The sequence below is a fragment of the Python bivittatus genome, unplaced genomic scaffold (assembly GCF_059951505.1).
Source record: "Python bivittatus isolate LINGU-HERP-01145 unplaced genomic scaffold, Pbiv_v1 ctg000350_np1212, whole genome shotgun sequence".
NCBI lineage: Eukaryota > Metazoa > Chordata > Lepidosauria > Squamata > Pythonidae > Python > Python bivittatus.
Genome location: NW_028277074.1, coordinates 13,260,270 through 13,286,009, shown reverse-complemented (window position 1 = coordinate 13,286,009; position 25,740 = coordinate 13,260,270). Strand labels below are relative to the sequence as shown.

The 25,740-nt window shown below is 35.1% G+C and overlaps 2 long non-coding RNA genes across 11 annotated transcripts in view; one reads left to right on the top strand and one right to left on the bottom strand.

The window, feature by feature from the left end:
- Positions 1 to 25,740, bottom strand: part of LOC112541239 (uncharacterized) — a 260,594-nt gene that overhangs the window by 129,809 nt on the left and 105,045 nt on the right. For 2 of the 10 annotated variants that reach the window (XR_015796776.1, XR_015796778.1), the window contains one exon: positions 15,076 to 15,195. The exons of 3 other annotated variants lie outside the window; for them this stretch is intronic. This is a non-coding gene — a long non-coding RNA (uncharacterized LOC112541239). Of the gene's footprint in view, positions 1 to 9,299; positions 9,323 to 9,533; positions 9,624 to 10,266; positions 10,579 to 15,075; positions 15,196 to 25,740 lie in introns of those variants that run through there. 5 more of the 10 variants (XR_015796771.1, XR_015796774.1, XR_015796775.1 and 2 more) reach the window with 5 other exon arrangements.
- Positions 10,692 to 25,740, top strand: part of LOC148215120 (uncharacterized) — a 144,236-nt gene continuing 129,187 nt past the window's right edge. Inside the window, exon 1 of the long non-coding RNA XR_015796782.1 lies at positions 10,692 to 10,776. This is a non-coding gene — a long non-coding RNA (uncharacterized LOC148215120). The remainder of the gene's footprint in view (positions 10,777 to 25,740) is intronic.

Below are 25,740 nucleotides of genomic sequence, written 5' to 3'. Positions count from 1 at the left end.
TACCTTTTCTTGTTTTGTTTGTTTGTTTGTTTTCATTTTGTTAGACACCATATTTATCAGAACAGAAAGGCAGGGTATTGAGTCAATCAATAAATCCAAGTGGTACAGATCTAGCAGGACAGAACACAATAGAAAGGGAATTAAAACTTTTATTGTCTACATGGAAGGTTCTGCCTGTCAGACATGTTCTAAATGTCAGACAACTCAGGAAAAAGGATCCTTCTAGATCTGGCCTTAGGGCTGTAATAAACATGTGTCTGGGTGTGATCCTTCTAGATCCTTAATATACATAACTATAACAAAGATCCCATTTGAGATATTAGGCTTGGATCCATGGGGACTCTTAGAGCATTAGTGACAGATTATAATTTAATCTTAATTGAGAAAGCTACTTGGGACCTGGAACCAGTTACCCCAGGTATCACCCTGGCCCATGAATTGTTACAGATATTCTTGAAAGTGATTTTCCTCAATATGTAAATATGGCCTGAGGCCCAACTTCACAAACAGATGTCCTATTTAAAAAATGGACCATGTAAAAGACCTGGTCTTTATGTGGGTCTACATTCCTTGGGCAAATGGACTGAGAGACGTTGCACCAAACTGTGAGGCAAATGTTTAAATGTTTATCCACAAGTACTCCAGAAAAAAGTAGCAGCTTAGCCTCTTTGTTATCTGCAGTCAGAAGGTACCACTGGATTGAACTGACAACATTTGATCAGTTGTTCAGAAGATAGGGTATTTTGGACTGTATAAAGAGGGTTGGTAGAAGAGTATGATTCTTCTCACTTTACATTTCAGTTGATTTTGCAGATGCAGCAGTGTCTTAGTTGTGTGTCATTATTTTAGGCCAAGTTTAGTATAATCAAAAAGAATGATCACATTATTCAAAGATGAGAATTTTAGCAGGGCAAAGAGTAATGGTGTTGGGACCAGTATTTTGGTCTAACCATTTTAACCAATGGTAAGGTCAATATGAGGCAGCTATTAAAATAGATTGGGCAAATATAGATTATGAAATGCATTTCACTTCAAAAAGGAGGCATGCCTTTTTTTTTCTTTTTTTAATGTCAGTCTACTTAAGTTATAGAAAAGGCTTTGTGTAGAAGATGAAGAAAATGTCCCTGAAGGACAGAGGGAAGATCTATTGCCAAGGCAATGATCAGACAAGCACAGCTTAAGCCCATTCCAAGAAACAAACTTGAGAAAATGCCTCAGACAGCCCCCTCCTAATTCACACGAAGATAAAATGAGGAAAGAGGAACACACATTAAGACTTGCAGGATTCTGCTACTATAGCTGTTCTAACAAAAGTAGTTTCAGATCTATATAGCATTGGTTTCTTCTGCCATATGGTCTTGTGGAAGCCAGTGAGAAGTGAGAAATATTTGGCTAGAACTGTTTCTTCCTCCTGAGGAAGACCTAACCTAACTTTCAGTTTTCAGTTACCACAGCATGTGGTTAGGATAAAACAAAGGAGCAGTCTTCTGGTCTGTTTTCTTCTTTTGGGCTGCACATAGTTGTTTAGTTGTCACGATATGCCTTACCTAGGACCATAATACACATTCTATTCTGAACTTGGCTCTATAAATTGAGATAAGTCATTGATGAAGAAGCTGAAATGATGTTGGAGCTGAGTATTATTGAGAATACACACACACCTATACATCTAAAAAACAATTACTGTAATGTCTGTGTATATTGATATCCTACATGTTTCAGATAGTCCTTTCTGTAAGCATACTTAAGCTATGATGTATGTGTTAATATATGCACTTACAACTGTAGTAATCCTTTACATACATATGAAATGATAATATAATTAACATTACGCCAATGTTGCCAATATAATTATTATTTTTTAATTATAAAAGTACCTAAGACATCTTGTCATATTGGGTGAAGTATGTGGTCAGTTCTTTTGTTAATATAATAAGCTTTCGTGTATCCAGAGATGTTATTATTTTATCTAATTATTAAGTTTTCTAGCAGAGAATAAGAATCCTACAAATACTATTAAATTCATTGAAAATTAGCTACAAGTAAGGGAGTATGACTTTCCCAAACTTACATTATTCTTATCCATAATGTAGTCAGCCCGTTCTGATACTTACACCTAAATAAGTGTTCAATTTTGCATAAATTTTACACAGGTATTGTTGATTTTTAAATTTGATGATTTCTTTATACGTTGTTAAATGATTATTTGAACCGTTAAGCTCAGCCAGAATTCCCTTTCTCTGGACAAAAGATAGTAACTCTAACTTTTTGACCACTAAGAGCATTATAACAATTAACATACATGCTGTTTGGTTTGCATTTGAGAGCTGTCATATTTCAGAGGTTAACTATGTTTGATCAGACACCCATCAGACATTGTGCACTACCTAGACAGATGATATAATTATTTTCAGTCCTCCCTGGGTGGTGCATCTAAATCACATTCCACAAATACCGGAAGGATCCAGATTAGCCAGTTTAGCCACAAAAGACTAACTCTAAAAAGTATACTGAGAGTTGAGCTCAGATACAATATTTGGTGTTCATTTAATACCTCCTATTCCCATAAAACTGGGAACTTAACTTAAATAGCCTACCCCATCACAAAAAAGGAGACATAATGATTTTTAGGGTTGGCAGGATATTCAGAGATTTTGTATCTCATATAGCAGCCCCTTTAATAGATATAACTTTTTAAAAAATATGAAATTTGGACTTAGTGAATAAAGATCTTTCATTAATACTTCTGAATCATCCATTTGTGCAGCAACCTCTTTCATAGCATCAGGATGTGTCTGCTCCAGCATGTGTATTTGTGCAGTTGAATAGGGAAGGGCTATATCCTGCTCTCCAGGAGACAGATAGATGATAAATAGAGAGAGAGATGAGAAATCATTTATGGGAAGCACTTTTTACATGTTGGCTACTGATCAGGTGCCATTACAATAACTCCTTTTGAAATTCAGTTTTACCAAAGCATAACCCATACTAAAGTAGATTTATTTTTGGCAAGCATGTTGGAATGCAAAGAATAATACCATTGGCATCCTATTGATGAAGAGTTATGTGATAGATTGTTGGAGGTTGCCAGCCATTCTCACATAGGGTGCCTTGGAAATACACTGATTAGACACAAATAGGGAATAGCATAGGAGTAAATCACTATAAGCGATAGTTGTAAATATAGTTAATCACTCTACTGTTAAATCAGGCAGAGGGGCAATTAGAATGTGACTGGCAAAAGGAAATATGTTGGAGAGTATAATATAAAAGGGATGGAGATAGTTGAAGAGAAAACTCATATGTCAAGGTTGAAATGTGTAATGGAAGCATAATGGGAAGAAGGAATAACCTTGAAGAACAGGAGGAAGAGCTGCAACTAAGACAATGATCAGATAAAAGATATCTTAGTCTGGGGCAGAAATGTTATTTGAGAAAGTATCTCAACAAGATCGTCTCTAGTTCTCACGAAGATAAGGGGGGGGGGAGTATATTCAGACTTGCACGATTCTGTTACTATAACCTTATAATAAAAGTAGTATTAGCATTCATAACTTTGGTTCCTTCATCTGATCTACCTTGAAGCTGACAAGAAGTCAAAGAAACAGGAAAATTATCAGGAGATTCTTTGGAGTAGCTTCTTCCCATAGAAGTTCTGAATATGTGACATCCACGTTCTTGCTTTTATCTGTATAAAACATTTGTTTATGTTTTACTTGAACATATTTTCATTATATTTACCAAAACAAGTGGAATTAAAAAAATAGAATTCAAGAGAACTTCAAGCTTCAAAGATAATCTAATCAATCTTCTGCTGATGAAACAAGACCATTATAATGGTCTTAATAACCTCTTGTTGAGATTGTTGTTGAAAAGACTATACTCTCACAAAAGATTTCCTAGTGTTTAGTTCAAAGTCCCCTGTGCTGTATTTTGATATCATAATTTGGATCCAATTTGCTCACTATGCAACAGCCTTTAAATTGTTTAATATTACAGTCTTCTAATCTCTTAATTTTATTATCTACAGATGTTATGTATTTATGTATTTATAAATAATACTTGTATGGCCCACTTCAGATTCAAAACTCTGGGAGGCTCACAATCACAATATAAAAACAATACCATACCATACTAAAAAAACAAAACAAAACAAGTAAAACAAAGTCTGGCACTATACCCAAACTCCCTTGATACAACTCACAATATTCTCTTGCAACTCCAGCTTCACTTTATCCCAGTGCTTGGATGGAAAGCCAGCTCTTCACAGGTCTCCTGAAGGCTAAAAAAGTAAGTAGAGGCCTGCCAAATCTCAAGGAGAAGGATGTTGCATAAGACAGGGGCTATCATGGAAAACATATGCTTCCTAGGTCCCACAAGATGGCAACATTTAAGGAAAGGGGACTTTAGGGTACCTAGACTAGCCAGTCTGATGGGACGGGCAACATATCCAACTTCTACCTTTCCTATACTGTAAGGCCCATTTGTTGTTCTCTTCTAGTTCACTTTAAACATGGAACATCCCATTTTTCATTTCCTGAAAAAGGAAACTGAACTTTTCACAAAGTTGAAAGCAATCATCCTTGTTTTTACATTTCAAATAATTCTATTGCATGAATTTTGTATATGGAAAAAAATTATAAATTAAGAAAGGTAGTATAGGGAGATAAATGAACCACATCAACCTCTTCATCATACAAGTCTGTTCATTTGGGAAGATTCAGTATACTATACCAACATGTCAATTCCTTTGGAAAATCCACAACAGAATAAATGGATACAAATTATACATAAAACAAAGAATTGTCTGGAAAAATATACTTTAATTTGACCTAGTGATCCCATTTTTTTTACTTTAACGTTGCAGTAAGAAAACATAATACTTAAAAGTTAAATTAATTTCATAGTATGAATAATATGATTTCATTTTTCTCTTCAAATTAATCTTATAGGTTTATTGTTATTGTTATTGTTATTTTAGGAAAGCCACAATTAATGATACAATAACCTAGCTATCTCAAATGTTACAAAACCTCAGTAAAGCGAAGTAAAACAATGTGATGCAGTAAACCTCTTCAGTTCTAAAATTAAGAATACATCAACTTATTAAACATAATTCATTGCTATATAAAAATCCCACAATATATAAATTAAAAAGAAATTAGTAATACCATGACAAAAATAAAGCAGCACCCTTTTTTTTTTTTTTAACTATTATGTACATGTAAAAATGTACATAAAAGTAAAGTTCTTTTTGGACATGTTAATCCTTATCCCAAACTTCCTGGAATGATTACTATACAGTGCCACACAGTATGTTCTTTGTTTCATAGGGGGGAGAGAAGTGCTGAACCAGAAATCTTCTCCTAAATGCAGAGAGATGGATAAAACAGAAACTCATACTTACTTTTTTCTACCCATCCCTACTCTGGACAATAACTTCTAGTGTGAAGCATAGTATCCAACTTTTGACCTACTTTATTAAATGACATAGGTGACCATTGTTCTCAGGAAACATTCAACAACTATAGAGATCAAATGAAAACAGAGATCTAGTTACTATGTAGGGTTGGTAGGATCCAGAGTCATAGATTAGGCAACTCTCAGATGTAGATGCATATTATTTTTTCCCTTTCTAAGTAGCCTGTTTGGTATGGGTAGACACCTAATTATCTCAGAAATAAAATAACAAATAAATGAAGTGTACTATGCCTTGTAGACCACGTTGCATTATAAATACAGATGAGAATGCATATGATCTTCAAAACTCGGACTTCTTGAATTACTGTATATATGAGCTACTCTATAGCTCATTCCTTAATATGAATTTACAAAGCCGCAACTACATGCAAAGAATATTTCATCATCACAGTTCCTTATAAACTATTTGCAGCTTACTGACCAGCTGGAAGCATCTTGTAAGCAGTTTCATTTCTCTCTAATCTTCCTTTTACAGGGAGAAGAGTAATATTAAATTCAGGACCATTTTCCTTTCAGATGGATACCAAATTGAGTTCCAAAACACTGAGAAACAAATGATGTTCTTCCAAATGCCAATTCAATGACCAAAGATGCAATCACATATATTATTTCTTTGCATCTTCATGCACTACAGTTGTTATTAGGATCTTCCTCTTCCTCCTAATTATCATCAGCATACATTCTTTCCTAAAACCTTCTGGAGTTTTTAATTTTAAGGCTGATGAAGTATCACATTAGCTCCTTGATAAAAATATTATGGTTGTAATTTTCTCCTTCGTTGACTACTAATAGTAGGGAAAAGAATAAGAATTTACTGAATACAATCACATTGCACTTTTAATAACACGTGTGAAGAATAAGCAGAGAGAGAGAAAAGAGAAACTTATGGGAGCCAGACATGTAGAACAATATTTGCTTTGGTTCTATGGATAAAATAGATTTTATACATATTTTACAACAAATCTGAACTCTCATATAGAGACTCTCCTTCTATTCAAAGTCTATTTTTCCTAGAACTGAAATGCTGAGAAAACAGCATTCCAAGAATCAGAAGTGATTATGTCCAAGTGTTTTCTATGCCAGAGGTTTTTTTAAAAGGCCCTTGGCAGTACAAAGTTGATTACAGACATAATTAAAATAATGTAATATTTAAATACATAAAGAAATCTTATTACACAACAGAAATCAGCAGCAGGTAAGTATGTATCATTTTCAATAATATATGTTTGTTGAATTCATCCAAAAAGGAGAATTCTAACTGAACTGCCTTGTTTTTCATTTAGAAAATGAAACAAAAGCATGACCATAGATAGATAGATAGATAGATAGATAGATAGATAGATAGATAGATAGATAGATAGATAGATAGATAGATATAACTAAGTTACTGGAATAAGTAATTTTGATTTTATCAAAGGTAATTTTGAAAGTAAATAATCTGCTATTTTTAAAATAAGTTTCGTAGTAGTAGCTCTACTATTTCTACAAAAGAATGAACCAAAGAACTACATATTAATGAACTATTTATAGTCTTCTTACATGAAATAACAAATTAAATCATAGTAAGAAAACCAGATAACTTGAAATAATATACCCCGACCAGGATATTAATATAATGAGTCCTTATCAATGCAATGTTTTATTTTCATCAGATTATAAAATTGTATGTAATCATTTAATTGAGCAAAGAAATTTGATTTCTACACTAGATGTTTCTAAGCATGTTTATTCAGAATTTGTACCATTGCTATTGATTAGAATTATTCCATAGTTCAGTGTCCTTATGATAGCAGCAAGCATCATATTGAACTGTACATTATCATATTTCAAGGTATCTTGTATCATTAAAATAATGAAACATTTGCATAAGCAGCTCTCTCTCTCTCTCTCTCTCTCTCTCTCTCTCTATATATATATATATATATATATATATATGAATTATTTAAGCATATCATTTGCTTTCTCTCTCTTTTATATTAGTTACAGAACAAAATTATTACATTACATGCTTCTTTTATCCAGCTCTTGTTACTTTAGGCTCTGGTAACTGTGAATGATACTGAATAGTAAAAGGAACTTATAAAAGTTAAATTCCTAAAAATATAGCTAGAAATTTTGTAGATCTGCTTTTGCTATTAAAAATCTCAAATCTTAATTGCTAGAGCTGGGAAATATACAATACTATATAATATAATTCAATAGTTTTGTGCTAAGAACACAATGGGCAGTTGTTTAATGAAGGCAAACTCACACCATGAACCTTAACACATTTTGCTGAAGTAAGTTTCATTGACCTCAACATGGCCTCTATAAGATGAGCATATTATGTTTGAGAAATCCAAGGTATTATACTGATTAGAATTCATCTTCAGTTTGCATCTAGAAGGAATTGAACAGACCAATAGGAACACAGATTTAGATAATTTCAGAGCTTCCTTTGGAAACATCTGATCACAGTTTTTTTCCCCCTTCTTTAATTCCTAGAAATAAAAAAATTACCAGTACTGATTTTTTTATCGTTATTTAAATGCATGTTTACCAAAAGTTTAGGAAGATGTATTCCCACTCTGGAACTGTGATGTGGCAGTTATCAAAGTGATTTACAACTATACTATGCTCAAATTATGATTTTACAAAAAGCTTCTATTCAAATAATATTACTTCAAAATCTAGAAATTATTAAAACTTCCATGGTCAATAACTTGTTATGCATGTACTGAGCCAGTATTTAACAAAACTAATTTTATAAGCTATACAACAAACTACAAACCTATTCCAATATTATATATTAGTTAAATATCTAAAGAGAAAGATCTCTTAATTATTTTTAGCCAGACAAAGCACTTAGGTAGTTGCATATTAAGTTTCTGTTCTGAATCCGAAGTCAAGAATATAGTCCAACTATATTGGATCACTGGCCATATAGAATGTTTTAAAAAACCGAAGCATTATATGTAAATGAATACATAATTTTTATTTTCATGTTCGCAGCCATATATAAATTACAACCACTTATACCTCCTATTTATTTGGGAGTACATGTTCCTGCTTAAAAAAAAAAAAAAAGTTGATTGTATTATATGTCTCTCCACTTAGCAACTTTTTTTAAAAAAAACTTCAGTTATATTTTCTAATGCTTTTATAGTTTATGTGCTTTATTAACACAATGAATCTATTAGTTAAACATATTTTTATGCTGGCTATTTTCAGAGCTGTAAAATGCATCTATTACACTTTAACTAAGGAATTGGTTTACTGTATTATAATTCGGACTACAGCTATGTAATACTGAATAACTACTAAACTGACAGAATGTGCAGACCTTCAAATTCTTTTTTAAAAAAATGTCTGAAGCTATCCCAGGTGCTTGCATTTCAACCACTGGATTCAGTTATTGAAAACAGATGGGCACCACTCAATCCATAAATGCAAGTGTACAGCACATCCATATACAGTATAAGATTTAATTATAAGAGATGTGCAAAACAAAATTCCCACCCATCACATTTGTAAATACACACATGAATCCATGGTGAATTTTATGAGTGACTTCTTGTTAGCTACCACAAGAACAAATCAAAAGTAGTTTGAAGGTCCCAATCATACAGTATGTAACCTGTTAAATGCGTAGATTTTACAGAGTTTAAACATTCCAATATTAAACACACATTCAACCATTTTTAACATTTTTCTCCCAAAACAAAGTCTTCTAAACTTTATTTTTCACAATTTATAATAAGTAATTATTATAATTTTAAGAAACTTTTTCTTTAAAACTTAAATTAATGAGAAAAATTTCTTGAAAGGTATTTACTTACTCTTCATTTAGCTCTAATGAACTGAAGAGTTAAAGAAACCTTCTGTATCTTGACGTGTTTTGAAGCAAAGCTTATCACTGTAAACTGACCCAAATGAGATATGCTTATATTGATTTTCTGGGAAACTATATATATAAGTACAAACCTTCTGTACCACTAAGCTCAATGAAACCTATTCTGAATGGTGAGTAGTCTCAAAGAAAGTAAAATGATAATTCCAACAATTTTGCATACCATGAAAAAAGAACCTAGAATGAAAAGGAATGTTTCACGTCCATGTATAAAGTCATTTTGACATGCCTACACAACTGGTTATGGCAGCTTTCAGAGTAATTCCTCATCACAAAAAAGAAAGAAAAAATGCTCCAGGTTCTTTTAGAGAAAGCTCTCCGTTGGGAAGTTGATTCTGGCCAAGTGCCAAAATCATGTGCAAAAGGGGCCCTCATTACCAATTCATGGCAGCCTTCAACGCTAACAAAAAATGTGACCCAACAGGCTAAAGCAACAACAAAAATTAAAAAGTATGAGACAAAGACAACTTACTTAATATTCCCTTCAGAGCTACATTAAACTTTAGTCATTCAAACCTTATTAGTCCAAAGCTATTCTCAACTGCATTTCAATTTTTGGGCAGATACTCTCTAAAAGTTGAAAGCATGCTTTGAATCTCTTCCCAAATCCTAGGACTTTTTAAAAAAGTATTTCTATGCAATAGCTGAACTTTTTTTCCCCCATATTCATACCTAGAAATCTTCTAAGCAGGCATAAGAATACCCAACACATTTATTTCTATGAACACTCTAAAGCTAAATAGAACAGCACAGCATTTTGCCAGTTTTCAAATAGAGCAAATTCTTATTCAGACTTTAAGGATATATTTATGAAAGCAAGGCAGTTTAGCAATTTGCAATTAGCTGAAATTCACTACACAGTTTCTCAGAAACATAAATTTGATAGTCAGCCTTACCTAGATGCCGTCTGGCTTTTCTGTGGATCAAAAAGTTTCCTGCCTAAGCACACAGATATTCTTTCACAACCCATAAAGGCCCCTTTTATTAATCCAGGACGGTAACAAACTTCTTTCTGCACCATATTGGGAGCAGGATGCATCAGCTTTCAAGACAGAATGCATTTTAATACACAAATGTTGGCAGATTGCATAATACTGGATTGATCTTCAAGAGGGAAAGGACTTTTGAAAAAAACAAAACAAAAAGGGTAAGAGGGTGCGGTTAGATGTTAGGCTATCCCTGAGAAAAGGCCTAGGCTGCACTAGTACCTAAATGCTAGCAGAAGCTTACTGGGAAAGGAGCCAATGGAATGACTTTGTTTGACCCAGCTGCCAATCTCTTCTGAAGCAGTGCGCCAGACTAAACACTGACACTATTTTAACTCAAATCAGGCTACAGCAGCTGTTTGCTTTCCTGCTCTGAGCTATGCACCATGGCTGTGATGACTCTGCATGGCATTCTATCAGGTTAAAATATGTTCCTTGTTTGGTTTGTCATATAGCAGTCATTATGTTTAACCACTTCCTCTCTCCTGGTAAAAGAAAGATGATCTTATGCGATTGCTGAAATTTCCCGTAAGGAAAAAAATGCTATGGAATTCTAGAGGTTATGAATAAGTAGAAAGGGTAGGGAACTAGCAGCAGCACGAACAATACTAGGATTGCTAGAGAAGACTTCATCCCCAAATCTATCAAAGTATATTGTCTGACATGATTATAATGCTCTAACAATAATATATTTCATGTTCAGTTATGGGCTATATTTTAACTAACCCACTGTAGTGGTGCTGATGGTGGCGGTGATGATTATCATTTGGGCAAGAAGAGGGAATCTATCAGGGATACTTAGATAACATGACCAGCAATGCCAGACTGAAGATACTTTGTCTACCACTTCCTACAAAGCACTTTTTGCAGGGAAATTGTCGGTAACTTCTGGGCTAAGTAATATCCATGACTCCTTCCTTTAAGACAAACTGTTTCTGACAATCCTTACTATATAACACATTTCTATTCTCCAGCTATACTGAGACTTCTGCTGTCAGCCACCAGTCTGAGTAGAACATAGCTACAGCCCTGTCCCAGCCTTTCTGCTTCATTCTTGTCTGTAATTCTTAACTCTTCTGCAAATGTAGCTAGCTGCAATATAAGTCTTAGGTTTTATTAGCCATACTAGGGAAGATGGAGAGACATACCAGCTTGCAAATATTCTACAAGGTGAACACTTAGATTCTGCCATGTAGAAACTCTTGAACATGCTTCATTGTGCAGCACTTGTAACATATGAGAGCTTCTCACTATAAGAGGGTTGTATAGAGGTTTTTCATGCAAATATTTGATGGTTGTTTGTGAAGGCTTGAAAACTGCTGACTGGATGATATGCTGACATTCATAATTAGCTGCATTGGTAAACAAATTTATCACACTTATAATGGCTTATGATATTACAAACTGAATTCCATCGTTTGCCACAAGCTTGATCTCCAGTTTCATGTGCTGAGCATTCAGCAAGCAATGTGCCTAAATTCAGCTGCTTAGCATAAACTTTCTAGGTTCACACAGAATTAAGTTCACAGTAAATTCCTACTCAGTTTTTATTTATTTGTATTTATTTCTTTAAATTATTTACATTCCTGCCAATCTCACAAGAGTGACTTTATTGATTGCTGTGGAACTTTCTGACCTGCAAAGACATCAGGCAATAATGACTTATTTTTGATAGGCTTGATTGCTATGAACTACTTGACTGGACCAAACAGTGTGTCAGGTTCCAGCACACTTGCAAGCTTGCAGGTCATGGCAAGCACACAACAATTTGTAGAGATTTCAGCCATGGCATTCAGAGACAGATAGTGTTTCAAAGGTAGGCAAGAGAGCTAGTCATGAAGGCAGCAACTACAAGAGTGTAACTATACATCTCAAGGGTTAGAAGCAGGAGGTACAGCAATGAACTTCTGAAGATATATTTCACTGCAGCTAAATAAAAACCAGTGGCTTCTTGGCAGGAGCCAACCACAGTGGCACAATGATAAGGTGACTGAGTCTTCCAGAAACCTCCTTAATACCTCGAGCGTCCTTAACACTTTACATATTCTTTTGTCTGGAGAAGCTCTTCTCTATTTGTCTGCTGCTTCTTGCCAACAGAATTTGGCAAGAATTGAACTTTGAGATAGGTTTGCTTATTTTGGGATGGAAAACCTATTGAATTTCCAAGTGGCTCTCTCCTGTGGCTGGTGCTGGAAATTACAACTTCTAATATAATAAGATACATGCATTAGACACAGTTAATATACACAAAGCAACAGTATAAAGCAGATAGTAAACAATGGATTCCTCAAACCCTTAATGTGCCCACTCTTCTAGACATATGATAGTAATGCAGTTTTTTAAAATTATGTAACTATTATAAACAAGTACAATTTCAACAAAACTTTTTGAAACTGACCATAAGAAACTGGAAGTAACCACTGTTAGAGCATTTTTGCTATTGAAAATAATCTGTATAGCCAAAAGCTTAATAAATAGGGAAACTAATTATTATGTTACTTATGGCCTGATTTGAGAACAATGTTCTCAAATGTTAAATGGACAGATCTTGGGGTTTTGCACTTCCCTGTATTCTTCTGGTAGAGGTTCTGTGTCATAAATTCCTGAAAATGTTAAAGCATAGCCAGCACAATCTAAGCATACTTATTAGCTTATGGTTAATAAATGCAAAGCAGTTTGGGCTTGCCAGAGAAGTAATATGATTCTCTTTGTTACAGAAAGGGGCAAACAACTTTGCTTCAACAAGGCACTTTGCCACTTAACCTGTCTTGACCAGCAAGCAGTTACAAAAGCATTAGAAGCAAAGTGTTCCTTCTCTTAGAAGTAAGGGGATTATGCTGCTTTATGAAGCATCTTCCAGGGGAAGCTTCATTCAAGTCCCAGTTGAAGAAAAAGCTCCCTTCAGATATTGGAACTAAAATCCAGATCTGAATGCTAAGTGTTTCCTAGCAAAGTGTAAACAACTCATAAGTCTGCCTATATATATATATACATACATACATACATACATATGTGTGTACTATGTTGAGTTTTTTACTCTTCAATATAAGCAATTCATACAAAAAAGAGACAGAAGAAATTTTCACAAACAAGATATTCCAAATATCATATTTTTCTCCTCATTTATTGAAACAGATCTAACAAAAATTCACATATATTTATAAAAACACCCACACCCACACAACAGAGCATTCGAACATTTTAGTTTTGACACACAGATAACATTTATAAGGGTCATTCTAAATATTAAGAAAAATACTAAAAATTATAAGATAACATTTCATACAAACATACATACATGCTTATCATGCAGTTCCTTCCAGGAAAAGCAGTGTTATGCACTGTGGAAAAATGAGTAAGAAAGACTTAGCCAAAGAAATTAAAGAAGAAAGAGAGAGACAGAGAGAGAGAAGGAAACATAGTTAAATGAGTTTACTCTAATACCATTAGAGTAAGTATTTGTATTATATTCATCTACCACTTTATGCATGTTCTCTCCTTCCTTTTTTGAGGATCTCCTCACCTATATCCAATACACATTTCTTGTTCTTCTCTTTCTCTTGATCCATTCACTTTTCCTTTACACATGCACACACAGTTTTGTGATTCAATCTTCATTCATTCTCTCCACATGATCAAACTAACTCAATATACATATTTTGTAATGCTCATTCACTTGTACGTTCAGTGTACATTCATTCAGCACGCATTAATTCTTGAACAGGTACATTCTGATTTTATCATACACATTTCTTAAGTAGCATATTCACACTGTATTCAACTTGCTTTTATGTTTTTTCTCAACATGCTCAGCTCTCACTACCATATAAAAATGTGGGCTGAAGAATGTTCACACATATCACCATTTTTCCTACTTTTGAGAAACATTCATTCCTCATGGCACACCACATAATATACACTACTTTTCTAAAAGTATTTATATGTCGTAAAATTTCTGTATCCATTTCCCCATCTTTACTAAGCATTCTACCAAGATACACAGAATAATCTGTTTGTGCTTGCTATTTATGTAGAACATGCAATATTTCACTCCATTTTTCCTGTCAAACACAATAGTCTTTGAGAGAGTAATTATCTCATGTGTGTGTCAGAAGTTTATAATATCTCTGAGTTGCTGGTATATAAACAACAATATATTGCTAGCAAGACAACCTCAAGAGCAGACATTCTAACTTGCATAGAAAAGCATGTGCATGCTTGAGATAAAAGAGATCACTGGTTGTGCCAATGGCCTACTAGCCAAAATGGACCAAAATGGACTAGCACTGTCCTTTCAGCTAGCATGGAATAGTTATCATTAAGATGATAAACCAGCCTATGCCTTCTTTTATTGAAAAGACGTTATGCAGAAGAAAACATTTCTGTTCTATAAATGCATGCACGTGCTTGAGCAGACATACATAGCAACTTTATAATTATGCAATTTATTCCAGATTTTGAGATCATTTTTGTAAAAAAATATTGTTTACTGGCCAGCACAGGGTTTTGGACTGCAATAAATTAATTGTTTAAAATTAGAAATTTAAACATTTAGCCAACAAAGGAATAAAATAACAGCAATTTTAATAATTTTAAAAAATTTCAGGAGAACAACTATAGTAACACTCCTGAACTGAAGGAGTGCTCACTGAACTCACTTGGAATAATCAGAACATCTGAAAGGAAACAGTACAAGTTCATGAATCATAGACTGCAGACCTCTAATCAGCATGAGGTGGGGCAAATGCTGTGTCCCCACCCTCATACGCTGGTCCCCTCTTCTCCTCCTCCTCTTCTTTCTTTTTTAAAATTCAGTGCATTGAAGCAATGTGGCAGCACCTATAATGCAAGCAGCAAGAAAGAAAAGAGATCACAGATCCTAGTGGGCCATGACCAAAAAATAAAATTGGATAGTGTAAGATAAATGAAGAAGAGATGACAAATAGAGCAGCTAGTTTCAGGAATAGGAAGAAGGGGTTCAGATCAGTAAAGAGAAGAACAGGAAAAAAAAAGGATAATAGCATAAGAATAAAAACGGGGAAGAAAGGTGGCAAATATCCCAAGTACAACGTCAAACAAAGTGGTTTGAGTGAATGACTGGATGAAGGTTAGGAAAGTCTGAACTGACTGAAAACTGTTGAGAGTTTATTAGCCTGGTAAATACCTTTGATATATTAGAAATGGTCAGCTAGATGTCGGGTACCTATATAATCTATGAAATGTACATTTAAACTTTATAATTCCACTTAAAATAACACACTTTCTTCTATAAATAATTCCTCTAATAAACATCTTATTTTTGCTCATCTTGTTAGGTTTTCTTAGGTGGCTGTATTAATCAAGCTTATTCTACAGAAACCAAGTGATGGAGGTTTTATAAAATGTAGGGAATTTATTTTGGTACTGTAGCAAGTTTTGTAATTGATGCAACCTTCTTTACAGTCTTAGAATGTTATTGAACAGTTTGATTTCCATACCCTCAGATTCAAAGTTGTTTTTCTGCCCCTGCCCCCAAAAGAATATTGTTGGAATAGTCACATTCTTTTCCCACATATATTGGGAACTCCAACAGGACAACTATCTAAAATAAAATTTAAAAAATGAAAAAAATATATTATTTCTGTGAGATATACGTGGCAAGATTGATTATATACCACCAAGTCAGTGTTGATTCTCAGCAACCACACAGATAGATTTCCTACCCAATGGTGCATTGCCACTGTAAATGAGTCCACCTTGCTTATGGTCATCCAATTTTTCTCTGTCCTTCCACCTTTCCCAGCCTTCTCCAAAGAGCTAAGGCTCCATACAATGTGTCCAAAGTAGAATAATTTGAGCTGGTCATTTGTGCCTCAAGTGAGAACTCTGGGTTTTGTTTGATAATTCATTTGTTTGTTTTCTAACTATCCATAGTATTCTTAAGAGCTTTTTTTTTTCCAACACCAAAGTTCAAAAGCATGAATACTTTTTCTATTCCTGCTTTTCCAAAGTTCAACTTTCACTTCCATAGATTGTCACATGGATATCATGGCTTGCACTATTCTGATTTTTGTAGGTATAGATATATCATGGCATCTGAATAATTTTTCCAAGCCCTTCATTTTTACTTTACCAAGTGCTATGGTGTATTTCTTGACTGCTTGTTCCTTTATTGTTGATGGCTGATCCTAAAAGGCAGGAGCTATCTACCACTTCAATGTCTTCATTGTCAATCTAACACTGGTTCTATCTGTTGTCATTAGTTTGGTCTTCTTTATATTTAATTTTAGACCTTTTTTTTTTTCACTGTGTTCCTTGATTTTTATTACTAGGGCTTTTCGCCTATCAGAGTAGTATCATCAGCATAGCACAGGTTCTTAATGTTTCTTCCTCCAATTTTATAACCACACTCATTTTCTTTCAATCCAGCTTCCCTTAATATATATTCAGCATATAGGTTGAATAAATAAGGGGAAAGTATACAGCCTTGTTTCACTCCTTTGCCAACCTAGAGGCAGTCTGTTTCACCATGTTCTGTCTGTCCTGTGGCTTCTGTCCTGTCCCACAGATTTTGCATGAAGACCATAAGATGTTCTGGAATTCCCAAATTTCTACATGGATTTGAAGAGTTGCATGGTGTCAGTCCAAACTGTCAGCTCAGCCTTGGTTCTATAGCTGTATAAATCAATAATGAAGTTATATTCTTTTTATGACTTGTATGGCATATGGCTTTGAAAGAAAAGGAACAACACAGGAGAAAACCTTGTCTTTTTGATAATTAAGTACTAATTAAGTTTCTGTAATGGGCAGGAATAAATAAGCCTTTTTTAAAGAAAATGCAGCATCCATTGAACACTTTAAAGAAAATATATAAATAAGTAGAAGAGGAAAGATGAAACAAGAATATAACCAAGAGAAAAGATGAAACAAGAATAAAAGAATACAATATAATTGAATAAACCAGGGATTATATTCTACAAATGGTTTCCAGTTTGAATTCAAATGCTAGATTTACTTTTAACTGTCTAAGAGTTTAAATGAGCATTTGATACAAAGAACAGAATGGATTTAGGATGGGTGATAATAGAAAGCATTACATTTAAATTACAATTACAATTTAAAAAAAAAATTCAGCTTTAATTTTCCACATAAAATTCAGATACTATCTTCTAGAAAACCCTGAAAGAATGAAAATGAGGCAACCTTCCCTTATGTCCAAGCATTTACTGCAAAGCTTTTGTTTTCTTTTTTCCAAAATAGCTAAAATGTTTCTGCTATAACAGATTTACATGTCCAAGATGAGAGACAAAAAGCAAGCAAACAAGCAAGCAAGAAAGCGAGAAAAGCAGTAACTATAAATGTATGTCAAATACTAGAGCTTCTGTTTGGAAATCTACAAAAATAAAATACACAAGGATATCCATGGTATATTTCAAAAGTGAGAAGCTGCATACAAAGTATAAATTAGTCTAATAATTTTTAATAAAATGACATCCTAAGAATATTTAAAAAGTAAAAATATGTCCTTCCATTTGTCCTCTTTGAGAATGAAACATACGTTTAAGATTTTGCCTTTTTCCACATGCTATGAAAAACATGTATTGTATGTGCAAAGTAAAATAATAGCTCATTTTAGGCTTATCCAAAATGACACTTTAGTCATATTTTGAGCTGTAAATAATCCATCCTGAAACAAATGTAAGGATGTAAGGATCTTTCCTTGTGCAATGTGGGCAATTAGCATCTCTTCCTCTGCTGCAATGAAAAGTTTGGCCTAATACTAGCAAATCATTAGAAGGAGGAGTGAAGATTTAACTAGGAAAAGTAAAGGTGTATTTTTTTCTGCACTGATTTCATGTGTTAGCTTTGCAGACAGGAGGAGGCACCTATCTAAATTGTGTAGGCAACAAAATGGCATTTTCTTTAGCTTCAGTTTAAGTCACTTGGAGTGACTACCTAATAGCATGACATCATCTTCTTGCCACATTTGCTACTGATTGGTTATACAGTTGTGTTGTGATGGAGAACTGAAAATGGACAAGAATAAAGGAGCACTGCAAAGGCCATGAACTGTCATTTGGGATTCCAGGATTCATTTTCAATTTTTCTGAACTTTTTAGTTTTCTTACTTCTGTTGAGAATTCTGCTTCCAAATTAATTCAGGACTATCATAACTTACAACAGGTGATGCCTGTGTATTAATTGTTGTATTAGTTTCGTATATGCAAGTTTACTTGTTTACTGTTTATTCCTGACTTTTCTATTCCTTCCCTCTCCTTCCTTTTCTCTCCTGGCAAATATTATATTTTAAGTTCCTCCAGGCAAGGTATTCCATACAAGTGACCACACATTAAGGTTGCCATATAGCATTTACAATATGAATGAGGTAATCCAACATGGAGGTAAAACTTTTTCAACTATGGCATTCCTTTCTCATTTGAAATAGAATTAAAACTCATAGCAAAAAAAGAGTATGCATAATACAAAGTCACTCTCCCACAAACATTCTTACTACATCAAAGTAAGATGGTTTGTTGGTCTAGAGATGTTCAGTGTCAACGGCCACCATCTCTAATTATCAGGAGGAAAGTCCTATGTATAGAATGAGGCTGCTATTGCAGCAGAGGGGATAGAGGGTTATAGGCTTTACACACAAATAATTTAAATCAGGGGTAACCTGTTCTTTCTAAGTTGGTATCCTTCGTGTGATGTGATGATATTATAGAAAGAGGTGGGGCTAAAACATTTGGCCAATTTTTCTCATGATTTTGAGCATTGTGGAGTATAAAGTTATGACTGGAAGTGTTTTGTTTTTCAATCAAGCAGAATCATACTATAAAAAAAATGACTCTTTTGGTATAAAATTTCAATCATGTATACTCGGAATTTTTTAAAGGCCATGAACTAGTGTTGGGCATTTCAGTTGAACTGTACATTGCCAACCTCTGCTTTAAGGCACCATTAGTCTTAGTTTTTCCAGCTTCTCTTCACAGAAAGGGTCTACCACAGAGAATAAGGCTGAGATGTACAACCTAGACTGGTCTCACATAGGTTCTCTCAGAAGCCAATCCTATTTTGCTCACTCACTTCCAGACATCCTTAATCAGTTAAAGAAAACCTTTGTAGTTTACCCACGCTTATTTATAAAGTAGTACGTTTTGTTCATTTGGCTTATTCCATGATACGTATGTATTATTTGTATACTACTAAAACTCTTGTGTCTGTAACCTTCAACTGGGCAAAACAGTGCATCATAAGGCAAGAATTTTTGAACCAAGGTACCTCAAATGGGCTAACTTAGAGAATGCATCCAAAATCTGGGACCAGTTACTACTGTGGGATTGAAATTTGGGAAATTTGTGGCCGGTTCAGAACTGCTGTGCTGCTACAGTCAGCCCAGGTCATGAGATCATCATGGGTGTACCCCTGACCTCTTTTCCACCTCCCTCTGTCCCCTGTGCCCAATTGGCTGGTGGCAAGACCTGACAGGTAAGCAGCGACTTGCTGCTTTGGAAATGAGGCTGAAATTTTAAATCTTTTAATGGCAGCAGTTAGTGTTGAGAGAAGGATAAGGGAGTGGCTTGTACGCTTGCTGGTGAGATAGGGCTGGCTGGGGGTGCCAGCAGTTGACGGGTGAGCCCTCTTCCTCTCTCAAGGGAGAGGGCCCTTGGGGTCATGCCAGAATGAGGAGCAGGGGTGCAGTTTTCCTTGCAGTCCACAGTTCCTTTTGTTCCACCTCCCCCCAGCAAAGTGGCAGGCAATTCTATTGGTCAGCCGAGGAGGAGGAGGAGGCTTCATCTAGGCAAGCCTATATTATATGTGGAAAGGAGGGAGGAAGATTTTACAAACAAAGTCAATGGGGAAACCAGTGGCAAGTCGTAAATCACTCACACACCCACTACTTTTTTGCTCTTAGTCATTCTGCTTCTCTGTTTAGGTAAGGAAGTATCTCTGAAACAATGACCCATTGGGTCAGGGTTGTCTAGTTTTAGAAGTAAGATTTGTGGAACTGTTAAGTAAATGAAATCAAATCTAAATGATGTAAGTATTAGTCTAGTACCCTTAAATGTATGGCAGATCCTCTTAAGGGTTGGTGGGATAACATTTACAGTGATAGTAGATTCTATTAGTTTTTCCTCATTTTTTTCAACTTCCCAAAACAGATACCAAATTCCACTCCAGGACACTGCCCAGTAAATTAGTCAGGATACTTGTTCAGATAGTAAGTCTGTCTTGTTCCCTATGTATTTTTAGGACTCTTGACATTTTGGGTTCTAGTTCCTGCCCAATTCAACTCTTTGATGTGTAAAATGCTAAGTAGCCCCATAAAAAGTCTGGAAGGGACCAGAAAAGATTGGTTTTAAGACAGTTGGATGTATATTAAAATATGTGACCACATTAGCTTCTGAGAGACAAAAATCTTATAAAACATTAACCCTGCCAGATTTATCATAGCATAATTTTTGTAGCCATATACAGCAGTTACAGAGGACTGAAAGAAATGCAAAAATGCATGTTCATCCAATGGAATTAAAGCAGGCATTCAGGAGACTGAACTACCCACCCAGTGAGATCAATAGACAAATCAATAGAGCCAGACCAATTTCCAGACGGAACATATTAAAAAAACAGACCACAAAAATGGAACAACAGAACACTGTAACCTACAACTCACAGCTCAAACATTCAAATACATTAGTAATAAGCTACAGCCCATACTGGACAATGACACTGCACTTTTTTCAGGCAATGGATAGCAGACCCATATTTCTATACAGACAACCATCCATTCTGAAGCAGATCTCACAAGCAACAACAAAACAACAGGTCAATGATACTAACATGGGATCCAGATCTGGCAGCAAACCCAGATTTCTATTTGATCCCCACCTTTGCACTAACAGCATCATCATAGACCCCACACACAATTATAGTTGTCTTTACATGCCATTCCTCTAATGCAGAGGTTCCCAAGCTTTCTTGGTTCATGGTGCCCTTAGAGCTGCAAAGATAGGACAAATTAATGTCACAAAACCCAGCTTCACAAAAGTAAAATATGCTGCAGCACCCCTGTAAGTTAAAAATTAAGCCACAATTTGTAATCAGGACTCAACACAAGAAAAATTACTTTGTGCATTTGAATCTCCCAGAACACTCTTGTTACAGACCTCAGGGTGACCATTTTGGAAAAATGGGACTTTAACAGCCCAGTTAAGCAACAGATTGCTGAACTCACATTCATCAAAAAGTTTCAGACAACCTTAACAGGTGACAACAAATACAGTGGGTTGTTAACAACTGCAATGATTAATAAAATAATCTGTCTCATATGTAACCTGCATTATATAACCAATTTGCCTTGCCTTCCCTTTCCCCTTGCCTTGTCCCAATTTAAACCTTATATCAGCCTAACCACTCTATGTATCTGAGGTAGTGAGCTAAAGCTCACATGACTCTTCTCCCATTTGCACCTGTAGCTGCTGAAGGGGCAGCAATTTGCTTTGATTTCAGCTATTGAACAGCAACTAGACCCAAACTAGCTGAGACTTCTCTGCTCACGTATTGGTCTGAAGGACACATTCTGATAGCTGTCTTACAAACACTACAAAATGTGCACTGTAGAAAAATGTGTAACATCATGGTTACTTTAATGGTGAAAGCAACCTATTCCTGCTCTCTTTGAAGTCCTGCATCTTTTAAAATGTTAAATTGAAACGTATATAATGGAAGTGTCTTTGTCTAGATTCTGGAAGTTTCCTTGAATGGATCTCCATATTAGATTACATGTATTTGCCTATTTTCTTCTTCTAGGCTGAAACAGAGCATGAAAATAGCTCCACTTACATGTTTCAGAAGGAATGATTTTGTAATAGATGCAAGAGTCATCTATTAGTCAAAGACTTAAAATACTTTCTCCCATCCACAAACAACTGTGTATTATATTTCATATATATGCATCTAGGTCTGTAACATTCTTGTTAAAAGAAAGAAAGTGTTCATTCTATTGTAATTACTTCCCACTGGATTTAGAGCTATAAAGCTAACAATATATTACAATATAATTATGAAATCAAAAATAAATGTAATCTGCACTTTCTTTGCATTGATATCTAATTCTACATGCTCCTAGTGCAAGTAAAACTGGCTTCTGACATTGCATATCATATTTGGTTAAGTCAGAAGTGTTCAATTACTGTAAAGAGAAGCAGAGTGGGAAATGTTAGCAATAAATTGTATCATGTTCAGCAAACCTGGTATTATGCAAATAAGTATAATATTTTAAGGACATTACAGATAGATAGGAAAATACCAGATGATCATATGATGATAGAGGTAGTTCTTGCTTACCAACCACTCATTGAGTGACTGTTTGAAGTTGCGACGATGCTGAACAAGTGGTACTTATAATCGGTCCTTGAGGTTCTCACAGTCACAGTGCCTCCAGGGTCACTTGATTGTGATTTGGGCGCTTGGCCACGAGCTTGCACTTAATAGTTGCAGCATCCCGTGGTCATGTGATTGCCATTTGCAGCCTTCCCTGCCAGCTTCCCATAAGGAAAGTCAGTGGGGAAGCTGGCAGGGAAGGTTGCAAGTCATTCTGGTAAGCCTCCCCATCTTCCTGCACAATGTGCCATGCCCTCCTTCCCAAGGCCTCCTTTTACACGCACTGCACTGCACCTCATTCCCTTGGCCTCCCTGTGCTTGCACACACTCACACCCTCCTTCCCTCAGCTGCTGCACTGCAGCACCCCCCCTCCAACTCCCATGCAGCCTGCGCCAGGTCTCCCAAGGCCTCCCCCTCCCATGGCAACCCCGTGCATTCCAAGATTTCACTTCTGAATGCCTGATTTCTAAAATGCATGAGTTAAATATCCATTTCCTTTTGGAATGGACACTCTTCATTCTATTTTTTTTTTGGGGGGGGAGATTGTTCTTCCTTCATTTAGGCAACAGTATAAATGAAGGATTCTTTTTTGATCCTTCAAGTTACTTGCTCTTCCTTATGTATTTTCATATTTACTTTGTAATGTGTCATGCCCAGATCTCAGCATCTAGGTATGTAAAGTTGGCCCTTGGCCTGATCACTGTCAATGATCCAGAAAATTATTGATGGCAGATACACAAACACTCCACACAATTTATTCCCATTTTAAAAGTAATGTATACAGTCTTGGATTGTTCATCATCACATATTGTCTACTATGTTTCATGAGTTAATGATGCATTAGTAGATTATTTCCTTGGATTGCGTAAATCTACTGCCTAACAAATTCAACAGTTGAAAGTACTATTAGAAAGGAGTCCCTTTTTTTTTCTATCAATTTTACCATGCCATATTTCACATTTTTTATTCAATTATTTAAAGATATGAATATTTTAGAATATATTACAAAACGTAACAGTTCCTATCCTGCAAGAACAACAAATTGTATCTCATTAAGACATTTTCTTTTTTGAAATGATTTTATTTTTGTCACAGTGAAACTTCAAATTTCCATACCTCAAGATGTGGACCAAGTTCTGTTGTGTGATATCACCACAAAACTAGTATAATTTACATCACTTTGGTTAATACAATGATATTATTAGATCTTGGGGGATAATGGATACCTCACACCAAATAGTTTGTTAAAATGTGGTTTCACTTTACTTACATTCAAATCCAAAGGCATTCCTGACCTTCAAGAACAAGCTAGTGATGGGTGATTGAAACAACAATGTATCTTTTAAACAATTTGTTATGTGTATAACACGGTTACTTGCTATCACCACTATTACCTCAAGTCTGCAATTACTCAATTATAAAAGTCATCAGATCTGTAAATCTTCAGCTATTCACACATTCTTGCTATCAAAAGGGATTTAATTAGATTTGCCTAAACTGATCAAACGAATATAAACAGCCCTTATAAGTTTAAAAAAAAAAAAAGGTTTGGAAATAGCTGAGTAAAAAATGGCATTTTTTGAAAAAAGAATATTTAGCATGGAAAAGTAATTTGTACTGAATCTCATGATTAAAAGACAGCCAAGGCAATGATTTATGTGCTGGAATGGGGTCAGACACATCCATATTTCAGTGCCTTTGCAATCATTCAGTTTATTATGTAACTTTGGGCTGGTCTCTAGCTCTCATTACAATCAGAGTTGTTGAGCTTCCAGAAGACAATAAGAAAATAAATATAATCAGCAACAATCAACATCAATTAACAAATGAACCCCAGCTGCAGACTGCTATCAGTGCTTAGTTAGAACAATGGTCTTGTATGAACGATGTGAAGAAACAGGAGTTTTATAAAATCGAAGCAAAATATTTTATAAACTGTATTAAAAATAATTCAAAAATGTAGTATTTCTTCAGTACAAATATTTTAAATGTATTTTATTTCAATAGAAGAGAGTATCTGTAGCTCAGAGTTGAACTGTGGAATCCTTAGTGCTCTCTGAGCTTGGTCATTTGCTTGCAGAAGTTTCATTATCCAACTAGTGCTAGTGAGTGCACATCATCAGTACTAGTGAGTGTGGGGTTTGCTCCTTGTTTATATACAGTAACTTGCCTTGCCAGTGTTAATGAGGGTGTGGTTTTCTCCTTGGTAGTTCCTTGATTAGGGTATTGTTTTCTGCTTGATTGTTTGTCTGGTATATTAATCAAGGAACTACCAAGGAAACAAACTATCAAGCTACTGTATAAATAGGGAGCAAACTCCACACTCATTAGCACTGATGATGTTACCTAGTCAGGTAATGAAATGTCTGCAAGCAAACAACCAAGCTCAGAGAGCACCAAGGTCTCCACAGTATTTTATTTGTTATTTGTATGTCCCCTTTTGTGACAGGCGTAGGACCTTTCAAGGCAGATTCCAAAAACATATGTCAGCACAATATTTATCACCATGATATAAAAACCAAAATGAATTGGGCAAACACACACGCATGTGCGCACACGCACACACACACACACACATATATGAATGAAATGGTGCTTTATAAATGCCTTACTACATACAAAACACTAGGCTGCATTAGCAGAAAGAGGGTATCTATCCATTTCACCAGGTCCTTTCACTTGATAGGGAAGGCATGTTCCAGGTCCCTTCCTTAAATGTTATGGGACCTAGGAAGTGTATCTTCTCTGTAGGTACCCCTGCCCTGTGGAACATTCTTCCCCTGGAATCCTTCAGGACTCCACCCTTCTAGCCTTCTAGAAGGCCTTAAAGAGCTGGCTCTTCCCACATGCATTGGGTTAGGGTGTGGCCCAGTACAGCTGAATGTGAATGTGTTTGCGTGTTGGTTGCCTTTGGGATGCTGGGAGATTTTGTGTGGTTTTTTATAATTCTTATGTTTGTTTTTTATTGTGAGCTGCCTAGTGTTATGTTATATAAGATGGGTGGTTATATATGTCTTTTA